This window comes from Amphibalanus amphitrite, unplaced genomic scaffold (assembly GCF_019059575.1).
Source record: "Amphibalanus amphitrite isolate SeventyFive unplaced genomic scaffold, NRLGWU_Aamphi_draft 000145F_arrow, whole genome shotgun sequence".
In the NCBI taxonomy this organism is placed as follows: Eukaryota; Metazoa; Arthropoda; class Thecostraca; order Balanomorpha; family Balanidae; genus Amphibalanus; species Amphibalanus amphitrite.
In genome coordinates this window covers 599,745-615,657 of record NW_024881640.1, presented here as the reverse complement: position 1 = coordinate 615,657, position 15,913 = coordinate 599,745, and the positions used below count along the sequence as shown (strand labels likewise).

At 49.6% G+C, this 15,913-nt stretch overlaps 1 non-coding gene across 1 annotated transcript; it reads left to right on the top strand.

Annotated features, from left to right (window-relative positions):
- Window positions 1-15,841: 15,841 nt before the first annotated feature.
- Window positions 15,842-15,913, top strand: Trnaa-cgc. Its single transcript has one exon. It is a non-coding gene; the product is annotated as a tRNA-Ala (tRNA).

Sequence of the window (15,913 nt, the reverse complement as noted above, 5' to 3'; positions counted from 1 at the left end):
TTTCCACAAAAGAGCGCATATGTTTAGAGAATTAATGCTAACTACGTAGACAGTAAGCACAAGCTGGTCCCGTAGCTCAGTTGGTAGAGCGTTGGACTCCACGTGGTGAGAGCACGCGTTCTCGGTTATAACAGTTCGGGTTCGAAGCGCGACGGGCGCTTGACCTTTATGAGCCTCCTGACAGGTATGGTTGCGGTTGGTGGCAGGCCGTAGCCAGGCGAAGTCAGTGAGGGGACCGGCCGTGCACGGCTATGTGCACACATTAAACTTTGGACTCTAAATTCTGCCATAGAACTGGAATTGCGCGATCGGAGGGTGGAGGCAGGGTCACCGCAACAAGCCTCGCATAGCGGTGGCTCTGTCCTTGAGAATCCTTCCTATCAAAAGGTTCGGATGAAATTTATTTTAAAAAATGGGTTGTAGTTAGCTTACTACGTAGTCGGAAGTGACACAAGTGAAACAATTGTGATTTTCTATTGAAAATCCTAACCTGAGCTACCTCTCTGTAGTACATATTCCGAACAGACAACAGCTCCTAAATACTCGTAATTATATCGAGAGTTTTTTTTCTTGCTAGATGATTCTTAGATACACGACAAAAAATATTGATTTTAACATTGGTATTATAAAACAGCCGCATTTATATATAGCATCATACTTCAACCAATGCTGCATCGTTTATCGAATGATGCGTGGTTAAATTCGTTTCACCATCATCGGTATACAGGGTGTCCCAAAATTAATGTCACACCCTCCCACAACCTTTCTTTTGCCTTCTACAGCGCAATATCAATATAATTTCGCCGGTACTGGCTCCCAGACCATCTTGGCTACATTCTAGTCACGTGACCTTCGAATTTTTGTGACCCTGACAGGTCAAGGGGTGAACGTAGGGGTTAAGTACCCAGCGCGCGCAGACCAGGTATCCAGGATGGCAAAACTACAGAGCAAATCGTCCCGCAGCGGGGCAGTCGACATGGTTGCCGGCGGCATGACCCACGGCCAAGTCGCCGAGGCACTGGGCATGAGGTACCGCACGATTTGGCGCTGGTTGTCACGCGACAGAAGCGGATAGACGCCTGAGAACAAGCTAGATCGCGGCAGGAAGACTTCCGCCAGCCGGGTATAGCGTGGATCGTCATCGCGAAGTGCGGAGCTAAAGACGGGCTTATCCACAAGAAAACTGGCAAGGAAGCTGTTGCCAACAGTCATCCAGTCTCCAAGTCGACAATCCATCGGTACCGGAGTTTGTCTTTAAAGCTGAAGCCCACCAAGCCACTTCTCCAGCCGAAAACTTCTGCTGAACATGTCCAGGGCCATCTTTCAACGGGTCGGCGCCCCGACTCATCTACTAGTAGCTAGAACGACGCAGGACTGGTGCAGATCGAACTTCCCAGCATTCTGGGAGAAGAACAAATGACCGGGAAATAGTCCTAACCTGTCGCCGAGAGAGTTCTTAGGGCAATCGTCCGGGAAGAGGTGAACAAAATAGCACCAGCATAATCTGAAGGCACGCTGACCAGGAACGTTCGATCTGTCTGGTCCAAGATCAGTCCACAGAAGCTGGACATGTTGATGTCTGATGTCCCGGACCGCATGCTTGCCCGTATCAGGGAGAAGGTGGGATACATATGTAAGAAAAATGCACTTCCCATGTTTGTTATTTTCATGCAATTGACGCTGGAAGGGTGTGACATTATTTTTGGGACACCTTGCTATCACACCGTCTTTTAGAGTGTTTGCTCAGTGTTGTGAAATAACTCTTGAGCGCATTTTTTTTTTTTTGTAAGCTGGTAAGTACTAACGATCACACCCAACTGTGGCTGCTCATTTACTTTATAACCTGTGTTAACCCGCGCCCTGCTGGGGGGGTGTTTGAACACCCCCCCCCCTTGTGGTTTTTCGCGAATATCTCAAAAACGGCGGCGCTCCGCGCCGCCGTTTTTGGTACACCTTATTATACATCAATTCTACACATGTTGTGAAAATTTCAGACCAAGGTCATTCAAGGTCAGGTCACCAGGTCACTTGAAGTGACCTCACCTCATAAAAACTTTCAATGTCTGTCATAGCTACACCGAGTTACTGATCGCTTTGAACCTTTCAGCGATTGATAAGAGCAATAGCATGTACAAAATGTATATCTCAGAATTTTGATATCGATGACCTAAGGTCAGGTCAATTTTGCGACCTCCCCATTATAAGTCAATGGGAGAAAATTGAAATGCGCCTCTTTTGGATGAAAGACATTATAAACACTCCCAAACACCGAATTACAAGTGGTTTAGACACACTGAACTTGAAAATGGTGTCCGTGACCCTTGTTTATGCCCTGAGGTCATCTTAGGTCACGAATGGTATCTAACAGTTTTTCGCAAATAACTTTTGATAGAGGCATGCTAGAGCGATGAAAACGCCTTAGATGTGTTCAGCTCGACGATACGGATCGACTGATATGCAACATGACCCTTTCCGGTCAGGTCATGACCTTGACCTGAGGTCAAATTTTCAAGTTGACCTTTCAAGGTCAAGTCATAGTTTATTCGATGCGTCTTGACGAGAGGAACACGATGCCGGTAAAAGTAAGCTCGTACAAGGCATGAATCAAAAGTTATTGCAGAAAAACTGTTTTCGAAAAAGTCGGCTATTTTTGCAGTTTTTGCCCCCTGCAGGCAAAACCGTTGACGTTAGGTCAAATCTGAGAGAATTACTCAGAAAGGGCGTTAATAGGGCTATCGAATGCGCTTTTCTGCGGCGCTGTAGCTCTATTGGTTCCCGAGTTATGCGTTGGCTTCTTGGAAATTTTCGACATTCGACCTGGAAATCGGCGAAATTTTGCCTTCAATGACCTCTGGTGACCTGACCTTTGACCTGACCAAAAAATTGACCGAAGTGATTTCGTCATTATTTTTTACGCTCTTTCGAACGCCGCCTTCCGCGTATCGCTACGTGGCCCAGGAGCCGAGTTACAAGGGGGGTGTTCAAACACCCCCCCCCAGCAGGGCGTGGAAATCCAGGACCCCCAGCAGGGCGCGGGTTAACCGTCTAACGCTTAAGGCGAAATGCCGCTAAACGAAACCGCACTCATCAAAACTGACAACAGAACCGCTCAGCATCATATTTATCACTATCGCATCGAGAAAAGTGGTTTGAGACGCTAGGACACTCTACCATACTCGATTTCCAAAACTCCTTGGGTTTTGCTTTCTTATGGCTAGCTGTGCAGCTAATTTGTACAAACTTTTCTTATTAAAGTTATTTACTTTCCATGTAAGAAAACGTTATAATGTCGTCAATTTTGGGCGCTGTGGGAGAAGCAAATTTAATTCTATATGGATGCTTTGAAACGATGGGACTGGGAAAAGCGGATGTTCTTCTCTTACACACTAAGTAACATTAGATACCTAAATAACTATCAGCAGTATCGATAATTCGATAATCGAACAACATTGCGCAGCCAGGCCAGAAGCTATCCATTGCAATGGATAGCTTCTGGATGTGGATAGCAATGCAATGCATAGCATTGGTGTTCTGCAGGTTAAGAACCCCTTCATGTGTAGGTGCTACAAAGTACAAGGACCTTCATCACCCGGAGAGGTTAAAGATGCATAGTTCAGCGACATATTCCGGTCATTATCCACCAAAGTTGGCCAACACCTTACACATCGGTTCCGATACTGTGCAAACTATTCCAATCACTCAAAGAGCATCTGCAGCAGAGTGCAAACATACAAACCGCAGACATTCGAGATTTACCATCGGGCTATGCAAACACTGCGGCGGCTGGCTCGAATACAGCGCCGGATTTGATCCCGGCGCCCCACATACCCCTGCACGGAGCGTCTGCCTGTCTGCCCATCCCCTCCCCTCCCTCCGGTCCCCTACCTCACCCGGTGCACCCTTCCTTTCCCGACAGGCCGCCGCCGCAGCCAGCCATTGTCCAGAGCTCAGCGCGGCCCCGTATGCAGATGCGCCCCCGGCCGGGCCGCGTTTTTTGCATACGTCGCCGGCGATTAGGCAGTGGCGCCAGCTGACGCTCAGCGCCGGGGGCGGAGCTTGGCCCGTGACGTCACACAGGGTTCGGCCGCCGACGTCGGCGACGGTCGCTTTTCCGAAAATCGCGGTAAGACGGCGAACAGAGCGGGCCCAGGCGGCCCGCCGGTGCCGGCGGCTACCGCCCCGCAGCCCCGGGCTCCGCACAGTCGCCGGAGGTCCCGGCTCGGCGGGTCAGCTTACAGACGCGCACGGGGTGCAGCGGAGACGGCAGACACCTCAGCTGGTGGCCAGACATCGCCGAGGCTCATCGAAGTCAGCACCCGCGGCTACCGACCCAGGTCACCCGGCTCCAGACAACCAAATCAGGTGAGTTCCGAACGGGGCAGACACAGCTCGACAGCTGGACTTCGTCGGCCGCCGCGCGGATCGCCGCCACCGCCGCGCCGCCGCCGCCGCCGCTGACGCGTCACCTGCGTCGTTTTTGTCGCGCCCAGCGGCGCATAATTACGCAACCGTCCGGTTTGTCTCGCGCTAACGAGCCGTTTACTGGTCGGACCGACGGCGCGGGTCGGACCGCACCGCAGCCGACGCCGAGACGGGTTTTTACAGACGGTTTTTGCCCCCACCCGAACCCCGCCCCCTCATACACATTTTCTAAGGGGATCATGCATCCCAGGTCTGGAATCCGGTGGGAAAAGATGAGTTTGAGAGAATTTACATATGATGAAACAGCATCATTTTTTGTGTCTTTCAAGATGTGGATGTGATGCAAGAGTGCGAAGGAAACTTCTATTGAAGTGAGCAGAGAAATTAATTTTATTGTCTTTGGCTTCTTTCATTCTATGAGATAATTAAGTAATTTAATGCTGCCACGTTTCAGCAAAGCTAGTGCAGCTTAATCTACATAACTATCGGTTTTCAAGTGGAGTTGGGGTCCCTGTTCCTTTTGACTTGACGATGTTAGGTAACTAATCTCACAACGAGTTTGGATAACCCATAAGGTCTTTTATACATCAAACGTTTCGATTTTTCTACCAACGGACAACCGTGGTATTTATGGCATGATTGCTTCTGATGCTCACTAGGTTCTTACCCCATCTTTGCACATGGGTACCGATGACCAATTCAAATGCAAAAGGTTTGGAGCTACTGACTTCTGTCGCACTTTGCAATTGTATACTTTGAAATGACTCTCGATGCTGTTCAGATGAGTGCCCATTGCTCAAGCAAGAATAAAGTAACATGCTCAACTTTTTAGAATCAGGATGGGATGAAACCACCTGTCGGATCTCTGCCGGCTGCTTATCTACTGATTAAACATAACATTGCGGAAATGCGATTTCACGATTGCCGATAAGTTAAGACATGTCCTGAACTTCAGGCATGATGCCTGCGTGAATCCACCTTTAGGTATGATGCGTGGATTGCAGCCAGATGTTTTATATTGCAATCTACCATATTTTATTTGTATTTTATTTATTCATTAGATCGGTAACAGGCTATTGGGTATTGGCTCAATAAAGGAGTTATCAAAAGAAATACTTCCTGAATCACTGGACATTGGAGAATGGCAATGCAAGGCGAACTTGACGTTACCGAAAAACATTCAGAGCTGAACCAATGGCACACAATTGACCGCTATGTTAGAAGCGTTAGGATGTCACATAAAATATCAAACTTCTATAGCAACTTTTTGCTCTAAAGCTGCTGGTTCGAAATAACAAAAAGTAACACATCTGTCGCTACCTATTGTTTGTAAATATGCTGTCAAGTTTCCCTTTCTTTTTGGGCATGCAGGAAACATTCCCTTTTGCATGCAATAGTGCAGAAAAAAATTACTGAGGTTAAGTTGAGAAGTGCATTTACTACAATAATCATTTGGTCTATGTAAATACGGGTCTCCGCCATACTCTCAGATTGGTCTTTGGCTGGTGATAGACATGAAATGGCTGGTAAATTTTGTATGGTGTTGGGTTTATCATTTCCGCCAGCGCAATTTATGCCAAGGGGAAGCTTCATGTCTAAAGGTCTGGCTACACTATGCGTTTTCTGTGTGCGTTTTTTGCGGGTTTGCGTGTTTTGCGTAATATCGTTCTAGAAAAAAGTTATAAATGATATAACTTTTACATTGGTTATATACAAAAGTTAATATAACTCTTATGTAAGCTAAAATTTAAGGTAAAAAACATCACAGAAACGTAATATCGTTCTTTTTTTCTAGAACGATATCACGCAAAACACGCAAACCTGCAAAAACGCACGCAGAAAACGCATAGTGTAGCCAGGCCTTAAAAGTGATGTCCAGTGTTGGGTGTTGACGCATAAATCCTGCATTCTCCCTACTATGATACACCGTCATCAAACCATCATCATCTTCCCAAAGGTGCGAGTGTCATTTCAGTCGCCGAAGTCATGCAGTATTCCTCCAAAGAAATAAACGACGTCATAATATCATACTATTAACGAGACGAACGTAAATTATGATAATGAAATTTGAAATTAACGCCAGGCGGCGACCGTCGCTCATACTGGCAGCCTGTGAGCGCCATGTAGCGGGCTCCTAAGGTGAAGACGTCCTGGTTAGGGGTGTGCGGCTAACAGGGCCTCAGGACGATAATCAGGCTGTCTTCTGGCCCGCTCCTGTCGATCTGGGGCGGCCGTAATTGAGGGTGTGTTCGGAGTGGCTGAGAGGGACCCGTTCGGGGAGTATCACTTGTGGACGACAGCTGGGTTCCGGGAGGTCGGGACGCGTGCGCTGGTGTCTCGACCCCACTCTCCCTGCGGTTATCTCCAGAATGAGGGTGGATCGGTGACGTGAGGAGTTCCTTGGTAGGAAGGAGGTCATTATAGGTCTAAACGGAGCAATCATATCTATTTTACATTGTAGCCTGAGGTGGAGAGCAGGTGAGCGGGAGCGGCGAGCTAGGTACCGGGAGTTAAATGATCTGAAATATAATTGGTCTACCTGATTTTTGGCCTATCTATTGTGGTCTAAGTGAATTGATATACGCCTCATAATAAACAGAACGCGTATTTACAAAAAAAAAACTTTTTTTTTTAATTAAAAAATCAAAGGTCAAGGGCCAAGGCTGTACACACTACACAGTTCACCGTCTCCATCCTGACCTCCCCTCCCTCCCCGAGCCGGTGACCGTCCCCAGTGGGCAGTGGCCATACCGACTCCTAATCACCCCTATGCACGGCCGATTTGCATGTCAAAGTCGGAGGAGTTTCAATTCGTGCGCGGCTGGCGTGCCGCCCGGTGCCACGACGCCCGCTAATGAGGAGTGCAAACTGGATACGTCACGTGAGTCGGCGTCAAACGGCCCAGACACTCGACTGGCCGGCTATCGATCCATGGTACCGAGGTTAATACCGCTATTAATGAGGATTTTACGAGCGCTGCCCACAGACATGAGTTTTACATTTGGGTATTTTATTTTCACCGGCATTAATGGCTTGATGTTGTGATCAGATCGATGTTTAAGCAGAAGGGATTACTGAAGATATCCCTTCCTGAAACATTTGAACCGCAGACGACAAACTGAGCATTGGTATTTCGAATAACATTCTGTTTTTTTTTTTTTGCTGCGATTTATCCCCCCTACCACCACACACACACCCCTTCCCCAAAAAACAAAAAGCAGCTTTTAAATGCTTATGGATGGATGCTAAAGATGACCGATTAATTTTTTCGGTGGTCTAAGTACTCAAGAGAAGAACCAAACCTTTCACGGCCACGTGTCGCAGTGCCATCACGAACTGAGCCTTTTGTCTGCGACTGCGATTACATTGAAAAGCTCTCGACTTAGCTGAAGCCGGTACGTGCGCAATAAGCGCATCAGTACGGGGCTCGTTTCCAGGGGCGCGGGAACTACTTTCCGACTGGGGGGGGGGGGGCACACCATAATAGAGATTAACCTAGGGTACCCCCAAATCTAGTTTTCTCACCGGTTTTAGGCCACTTATTTTTCACCCCTCGGCTTTTTCAACAAAAAAAGAAAACATTTGCAAAAAAAGTGTGGTATTCCGTCTCAAAGCCGTGGGGGCACCGCCCCCACGGCCCCAGAGTTGGGGGGGGGTAAGCTGCCCCCACTGCCCCCCCCCCCCCGGCTCCCGCGCCTATGCTCGTTTCAGACCGCCAACTCTTTACAGCGCTCGGTAATCATCGGGCCTGTAATGATTTCCAATTACCTGGCATAGGGCAATCGCCGGCAGACATGCGGTCAGCGGCAGTCTGACCTGCAGGCCGAGGTCTTCCCCATTGAACTCAGGTGGTAATCTCTTCATGGCTCGGTAATAATTTTTTGATGGCTTTGTCACGCCCACAGGCAGGGGTTGGGCAATTTGCGGCATGAGTACATATCAAGAATCAATTAATTTGCAGTATATGTTGCTAATGATAATGAGGTTCCAGACATGGGTCACTTTGTGCTGTCCTTAAAATTGCAGCGGAAATGAAGGTTTGATTGTTGGCTATGCCTATTGTAACGATCAAATTGACAAGCGTATGAACCCGGCATATGCCTGCACCAAAGCAAATGTTTGTCCCTGCACATCACAAAGGCGACTGAGCAAACACGTCAGCATTGTGAATACAATGGTGACCAAAAGATAATCCTCGACACATTAAGGAGTCGTTGTCCGCGGCTGTTGGCGCTTCACCGGACCTCTTGTCGACTCGGTGGACCGTCTAACGCTCTCTGAGCATGCACAGTGCACTGTGCCGTGCACTGTTCTGTGCACTATTAGCACAGGGCAGTGATGCAGTGTGGGTGCCCGTTCTCGCCCGTACCGGCTCACTCGAAGGCCACGGCTGTGAAACACAGCGCGAAGGCTCTCCAAACCAACCGGAAACGGTCGGCTAATTTGAAATTACAATGACGAGTATTGGTGTGCTAACAGATGCCGGACAGTTTCCGGGGAAAATAATGAATGAAGAACGTGACATGGCCACAAAGGGCTCTCGTGCAATGTGAAATGCATGATTGCTTAGTGAACATGGCGGTGCAATGGGCTGTGGAATGATTTATTTCGTGTTCTAGGCCGGCTGTAGGTAGTTATTGAAACGGCTGCTTAAACGATTTCCTGTTGGATTGAAGTTGCTTCGGGGTTTCGTGCTCGTCATGCTGTCACGCACGGACAAGCATCGCTCAGCTCATGGAACGGGTAAAGCTGAACATAACTCATTGCCATTATGTCTTGTTTTGTTTTGAAATTGGATCGCCTAGCAAAACCAAAGCTTGGCTCCTCTCATACTTAGCGGTTCTAACGTTGTTTCATCACTTATTTTTTACTTTGTTTCGCTTTCTTTCCACCGCAATCTGACTTCCGCACCTTTCCCACCTCCGACCTCTTACATCACCGATCCACCGCCGCTCCTCAGGCTGTATTCCTGGCGCATCCCGCAATCTAGTGCGCCGCATATGTCTGTCCCCGGTCGCTGGGGACGTTCAGTGCGCCAATTTCGGCTGGAAATCACGGTCTGCAGGCAGATAGCTCGTCTATGCAAATGGAGCCAGTGAAGGATGGAAGGGCTCGTGGGTAATGGGAGCGTCACCGCGGGACGTCCGTACGGCTCCCCCAGGGCGAGAGGAACGAACGCTACGGATCGCGAGAGACTGCAGAAAGCAAAAAGCAAACAGGGGTGAAGTAGTCCGGTCCTTGCTCGCGAGTAATAAGCGTTCGATTCCTACTCCAGGGCAAGTCGCAGAGCCGTATGAAAAAAGCAAAAATGATGGAAAGGTGGTAGGTACTCGTGTCTGTATTTAGGTGCTGGGTTATGCCGGCTGGGAATGAAACGTGCAAAGAACTCAACAATACGGTTGGAGGTTTATTTGTTGAACATAAACACTGAACAGAACAGCATTGATATTTGTGTACGCATATTTAAGTGCATCTTTTTGTAGTTAAAGCAGTATCCATCCTTGATCCTGCTGTTTTTAGTCATAATCGGCCACTTGCAAACCTTTGAATTTTCTGACATACATGTGTTTACTGACGGTACCTAAATATTCAAACTGCTCATTTTGACCGTCCCTTAGCTGCATATAAGGTATTTGCTTCGCCTCAAGGGTATTCAAGTGACGAGGAACAACAAAATGGTTCATGTATGACCTCGTTAAGGCTGGTAATGACCTTTTTAGCATAACAATGCCCCTCAATCTTCTTAGAGGTAATGGGCTCAAAGGTAACCACTTGGATTAGGATGAATGACTCATTAAGAAAACAAGGCTCCGCCTACCTTCTTTTTCTTCGGCACTTTTCTGCCTCCTTTTCACCCATCCCTTTTCCCACACCTCATGAATCTCCGCGCCCGACGCTTCGCTAGTTAAGAAATTAAGTCCCAAGTCCCGCTTCTCTGCCAATGAATGGGCTCAATGTGAGCCATGGAAGCCATCACCATTAATTAGTCAGTGTGCCGTCCATGCCTCGCCGTTCGTGCCTACCCCTGAACTGCAGGCTCGTCATCTCTGCCGACTTATTCACGAATTATCACCTCCCATTTCGCCGAAAAGCGCTCTTTATGATCGTCTCAAATGACTCTTGGGTGTCCCAATTACAGACCAAGCCACTTTAGTGGCATGGAAATCCATTATAAAATGTTAATGCCGCTATCAAAGTATACGACGGGTCTTTAGAGCCACTAAATCAGGTGGAGGGGCTGCGGTCCGACTAGAAACGCTCGCGGTCGCGCCGGACTGGCCTCGACGGGCCATGCTGCGTGGATTTGAGCGCCGATTAGCGGGCCATTCTATCAGCCGGTGCACAGGTAACAGCGATCAACAATCTTCCTCCTCGATGGGCCCCACGCTATTCAGGTGTGCTTCACATTGGCACAGGGAACGAGCTAGGCGACTGAAAATTGTTACGGGGTAAATGGCAGCTATAATGGTTATGACAATGGGCGTGGTGCAGGATAAGCTCAGTGAAAATTTCGCTAGCTATGAGGTGATTATCACAGTAGCCCGATATAAAGAAAAGTGGAGTTAACACTGCGGGTGTTAGTTAATGTTGTGCCATTATAACATAACACATGCTGTTCTCGGGTTTGAACACTTAAAGTATGTCAAGATAATGAGTGAATAATGTTTTCAGGGGATTGTTAAAGAATAAAATCATTCTGCAACTGAATATGTTTTAGTCTTCTATTTTGATGGAAAATATTCCAAGCATCTGACGAGGATGCCTCAACAAAATTATTCCAAAGTCAATAGTTCACTTACGTAACGCACATTCTCTTATAGTGGTTATGATTGAAGCCGCCATTGAGATGTCCGCTAGATGTATTACCTGACTAAATTGATCGATCAAGAATCGTGGTCGTGCATTTACGCGTGTTCTTCCTTATAAAGCAGTAAAACTGAGTCGTTTTTGGGCTGAGTCCGAGGTCATCCAAAGATAGACGGTAGGATGGCTTCATATTTCGCAGCAGGCCGCGCGGCGTCTTCGACCCCAAATCGCGCCACTGAGCTCTGATGGTTCGCCGGGCTCGCCATAAATTAGGCCCGATTCAATTTCGCCGCAGCGAAGCCAAGTTTGGCGCAACTGTTGCCTGTGCGGGATTAGTCGAGTGCCGTGTAGCGATGGTGGTTTGGGTACCCGCTGCAGTGCTTTAGAGCAGGAAATTGGAAATGTATTTATGTTGCATTTGGGTGTGTTTCGGCTGTGATTAAGCTGGCTTGAAGCTAAGAGTAGCTGTTGTATCTGCACTGTATGCCACTTCAAAGTGCAGGGGCAAGTATGGTACTATGTTTACGAGTGACCCTAGCTTAGCGAGAAAACAGGCTGGTAACGCTACGGAGTGGCATTCTCGGTAATGGATTCAGAAAGTTTCTCAATTGTATGCAAATGCAGTGGGTGCCCAGCGCATTCATCTTTCTTTGGTTTTCTCTCCAGTGATTTGTTTTTATCAAGAATAAAGTATTGTATCCCGTCTCCACTCCCATGACTCTCCCAGATCAATGCTGCATTAAAAATATTCTGGCGTATCCCGATTCGCAATGAAGACCTTTTTTCACTGAAGCTCACGAAATCCATACATCATATCCTCGCACAGGGGCGGAGCTTCCTATACAGGGCTGCCCCACCAACTTGGTATTTTGCCCCACCAATAAGCGTTTTGCCCCACCAACTTTACCTGATTTCCAAGACTTTGTTGCTTTGCAAATTAATCTTTTTCGCATTGAAGAGCTTTGGAATGTCTGTTTAATGCAAAATAATATGTCTGTAATGATAGGAATTGATTCAGTGTGGCATTTTATTCAACTTTATAATCGAACATTGTGGGTTTGACGACTTTTTGCCCTACCAACTTCCCTGGAAAAGCTCCACCTATGTCCTCGCATGCTTACTACAGCTATAGTATTGTCCAAATCTCTCATCCACCACGCAGGTTTCTCGCCCACTGATTTATTTCACGACCCCCACCGTTCATATCCAGTCTGACTCATTTCAGACACATTTCTCGGTCTTTCTCAGCGGACGCCAGCCGTTCTAATTAGTCCAAACGGTCCACTCTGAATTTACCGCCGTGCCTTCCGGCTGCCACTGAGTACGTTTTGCATATGACGGATCCAGCTGTGGTCTCCTGCGGTGAACATCGCTGCCCAGCCGCCACTGAGAGAGTAAATCCCGCAGCAGCCCGCTGTTATATGCTGCCCGACGTATGGTCCTTCCCACGGCTGGGCGCGGTATGGCAAACTGTATGGCCCGTTGTAAGACCTATCTTACGTCCATCGGCATCGTAAGGGCCGCATTTAAGTGACGGAGCTTGTCAGCTCGGCGTACCGACCCACATCAGTAAGTCCGTACGGTACGGTCGTACGGCAAACCCTCGGCTGCCGTTTGTCTGACCCGTATATGAATATGTGATTTTTGTTTATGGAAACTGCTGTAAAATGAAAGCATGCCCATGACGGATGTCCGTGTTGCGGTAGATATGATTATACACATCGGAGGACTCATTTCCCTATTTCTTCCAGGAGAAGCGCTGCAGTTCTGCCCTGTGGTTAGGTACACTTTATCGTTCCGTCGACTGTCGAATCACGCCCCGGTACACGTTTCCCTGCCATCATCGATCGATTGTTTCAGATCGATGCACTAATCGATTATGCAAATCAGCTTAAAATCCATCACCGCGGTTTTAGCATGGGATTTCGTCGACGCATTGGACCGACCCGAGTTTTTGTTCACCTGGCCAGTTTCCATGACAACGTGACCGCTGCGGTTACCTGGGCAACGGCCGCGTCCCTACGCGCGTGACAGGCGGCACGGCGTCGCCTTTCCGTCGCGTTTACGTGCCGTTTGATCGCGGCAGCTCGGAAGGCGGCACGGCGGCTGTCCCCGTGGTAATAAGCACCCAGAGTCGACGGGGGACCCCGATAAGATGGAAACCCTCAACAGCCGACGGCAACACAGCCAGCCCAGTGAGTAGATGAAAGCGACTGGGGAGCAAGGGAACGGCAACCGATGTGGGCGCATTAGGTGGCTGAATAATTTACAGGCGGTTCGGCTGGAAAGCTAGCGAGGAGTCGAAATGTCGCAGCCTCAAAATTATATGGCTGAATATTCCAATTTTAATGACTGAAAAATATGAAATATTTCTAATTGAATTCAAATATAAACAGGCATAGACATCCGTAAGTTCATTTTTTTTTTCTACAGGATCCTTGCGTCTCTGAGGTTCATGGACGAGGGCCTTGCTTCCAACCTCTCAGCCCGCGTCCGCTGTTAGTCCCTCCTCCCCTTCTTCCCGCCCTCGCAGTCCCTCCGCCAGTCACCTCTGTGCTCCCAGCCCCGTGGACCCTTGTTTGTCACGCGGGCGGCCATTTTGTTGTGTCCGACACCCCTGGCTGCGCGGACAGTGGCTGACCGGAGGTGCTTTCATGTGCCGCCCGTCCCTCCCCCCTCCCTCCCCTCCCCTGTCCGTGCCCTCCCCGCGGGACCGGCGTCGCCTTCCGGTGGCGCTGTGGGGAGGGACGCCTCGCGGTACGGGGTGGTTCCATGCGGGAAATACCTACTCTTTCTTGAAGCGAGCAATTTAAAATTATTTTGCCGCTTGCACTGGCAAATCCAAGGGACATTAAGGACAGTTTCCCTTACTGCAGCGTCCAAAGTTGACGGAAATTTGTTGCTTTTCTCGCTTAAAAAGAAAATGCGACAGTACCTACGGGTACCAGAAAAAGCCTTGAAAAATTACGCAGGGGCTGGGTGGCCTGTCCACTGGATGGGCTCAGCCCCGATGACTCACTGCAGGGTACCCGCCCAGACCAGTGTCTTGTCTCCTAATTCCTGTTGTTGTTGTTGTTGTGTTGTCCCTCCAGGCTCTGGTGAGCTGTAGCCTAACGGCTCTGGAGGTACCAGGCGACCCTCGCCAGGGCCGCCACCGCGTCGTCCCGTCGCACGTCGCTCAGGCTCGGGAAGATGGTGCCGAAGATGCGGAGCCGGGCGTTCATCAGCGCCGGGCACCGCAGAAGGCATGGTCCGGGGTGTCGGCCTCTTCGCCGCAGGCGCGGCACCATCCTGCCCGGCATCCCCGATCACTGCACTGGGCGCACTCCGGCGATGGGTGCCGCCCGATTCTGTGCAGGTACTGGGCTGACCCGGACCAGTGTCCTGCTCGTAGTTGGTGGGTCTCCACTGCGTCCAGCCTGTTGGGTCCACGAACCGGCGGCGGGGGACGCCCCTCCATCAGCGTGCGGTACCAGCCAGGAGGCCACTGGCTGGTGGTACGGGCACGCGCGAGTCTCGCCGCAGCTCGGTAAACCGTGGTCACGTCAACAGGGACGTCCTCTTGGGGAGAGTTGAGGCGTCTTTGGCGAGTTGGTCCGCGCGCTCATTCCCCGGGATTCCGCAGTGGGACGGTATCCACTGTAGGAGGACCTGGCGACCGCTCGACGACAGCTCCAGCAGGCTGTCCCAGATCGCAGTTGCGAGGGGCGATGACTGCGCAGACGGCCCCTCCTGCAGCCTTCGGAGAGCCGCTTGAGAGTCTGTACAGACCACCACTGGATCCTCTGTGTGCGCCGGGTGCTGTCGCAGGTACTCGAGTGCTGCGTTGAGGGCTACGAGCTCCGCCCTGTAGCTCGAGCAGAGTTTGCTCGAGCTACCTGCTAATTCTTACCTACCTGCTTCCTAATTCCTCGTCCTCCCAGCTGTGCTCAAATTCTCAATGGCCTTGTAAGACCGAAAGAGACCCCCCCCCCCAAAAAAAAAAACAGACAAAGTTACACAGCAAAAGGGAAGCGAAATCCGAGGAGTTCTGGAAACGTGAGCACTTTGAGAAAATATCATCGGACACCAGCCATGCTTCATCAGGCACTTCGCACAGCCATGTCACCATATTATCACTAGTCTTTGGGAGTGAGACGAGTCGTGCAAGAATCACGTCATATCCATTAACCACGGCACCAACCGTTCCATTTTTTTTTCTCGCACCATGCGAAACAACACCCCCCACTGTTTCAGGTCTCACTTCTCTCACCCTTTTCTCTCTGGGTCTGGAAGCAGGGTCACTGCACCAAGGCGACCATCGATTTTCGCTCTGTCTCTGGGGCCCACTAATGCCGCGCTGGCCCACTAATTAAACAGCGAGATGGGGACCGAGATGCCGGCGGAGCCCGGTCGAGCGGCGTAGGCACGGCGACGTGCCGGGCGTAGCTAACTCAGTACGGCGATGAGAGGGGTCGGTAGAGGCGGTCGGTAGGTGGTTGGATCTTGTGAAATAGTACCGGGAAAATATTTCGGATATCGGATTAACTAATAAATCATATAATCCTAACTAATGGGGATAACTCAGACTGTTCCAATACTTTTCAAATGGCCTCTCAGATTAGCACCTTGTGGGGGTGTAGCTCAGTGGTAGAGCGCTCGCTTCGCATGTGAGAGGCCCCGGGTTCAAACCCCGGCACCTCCA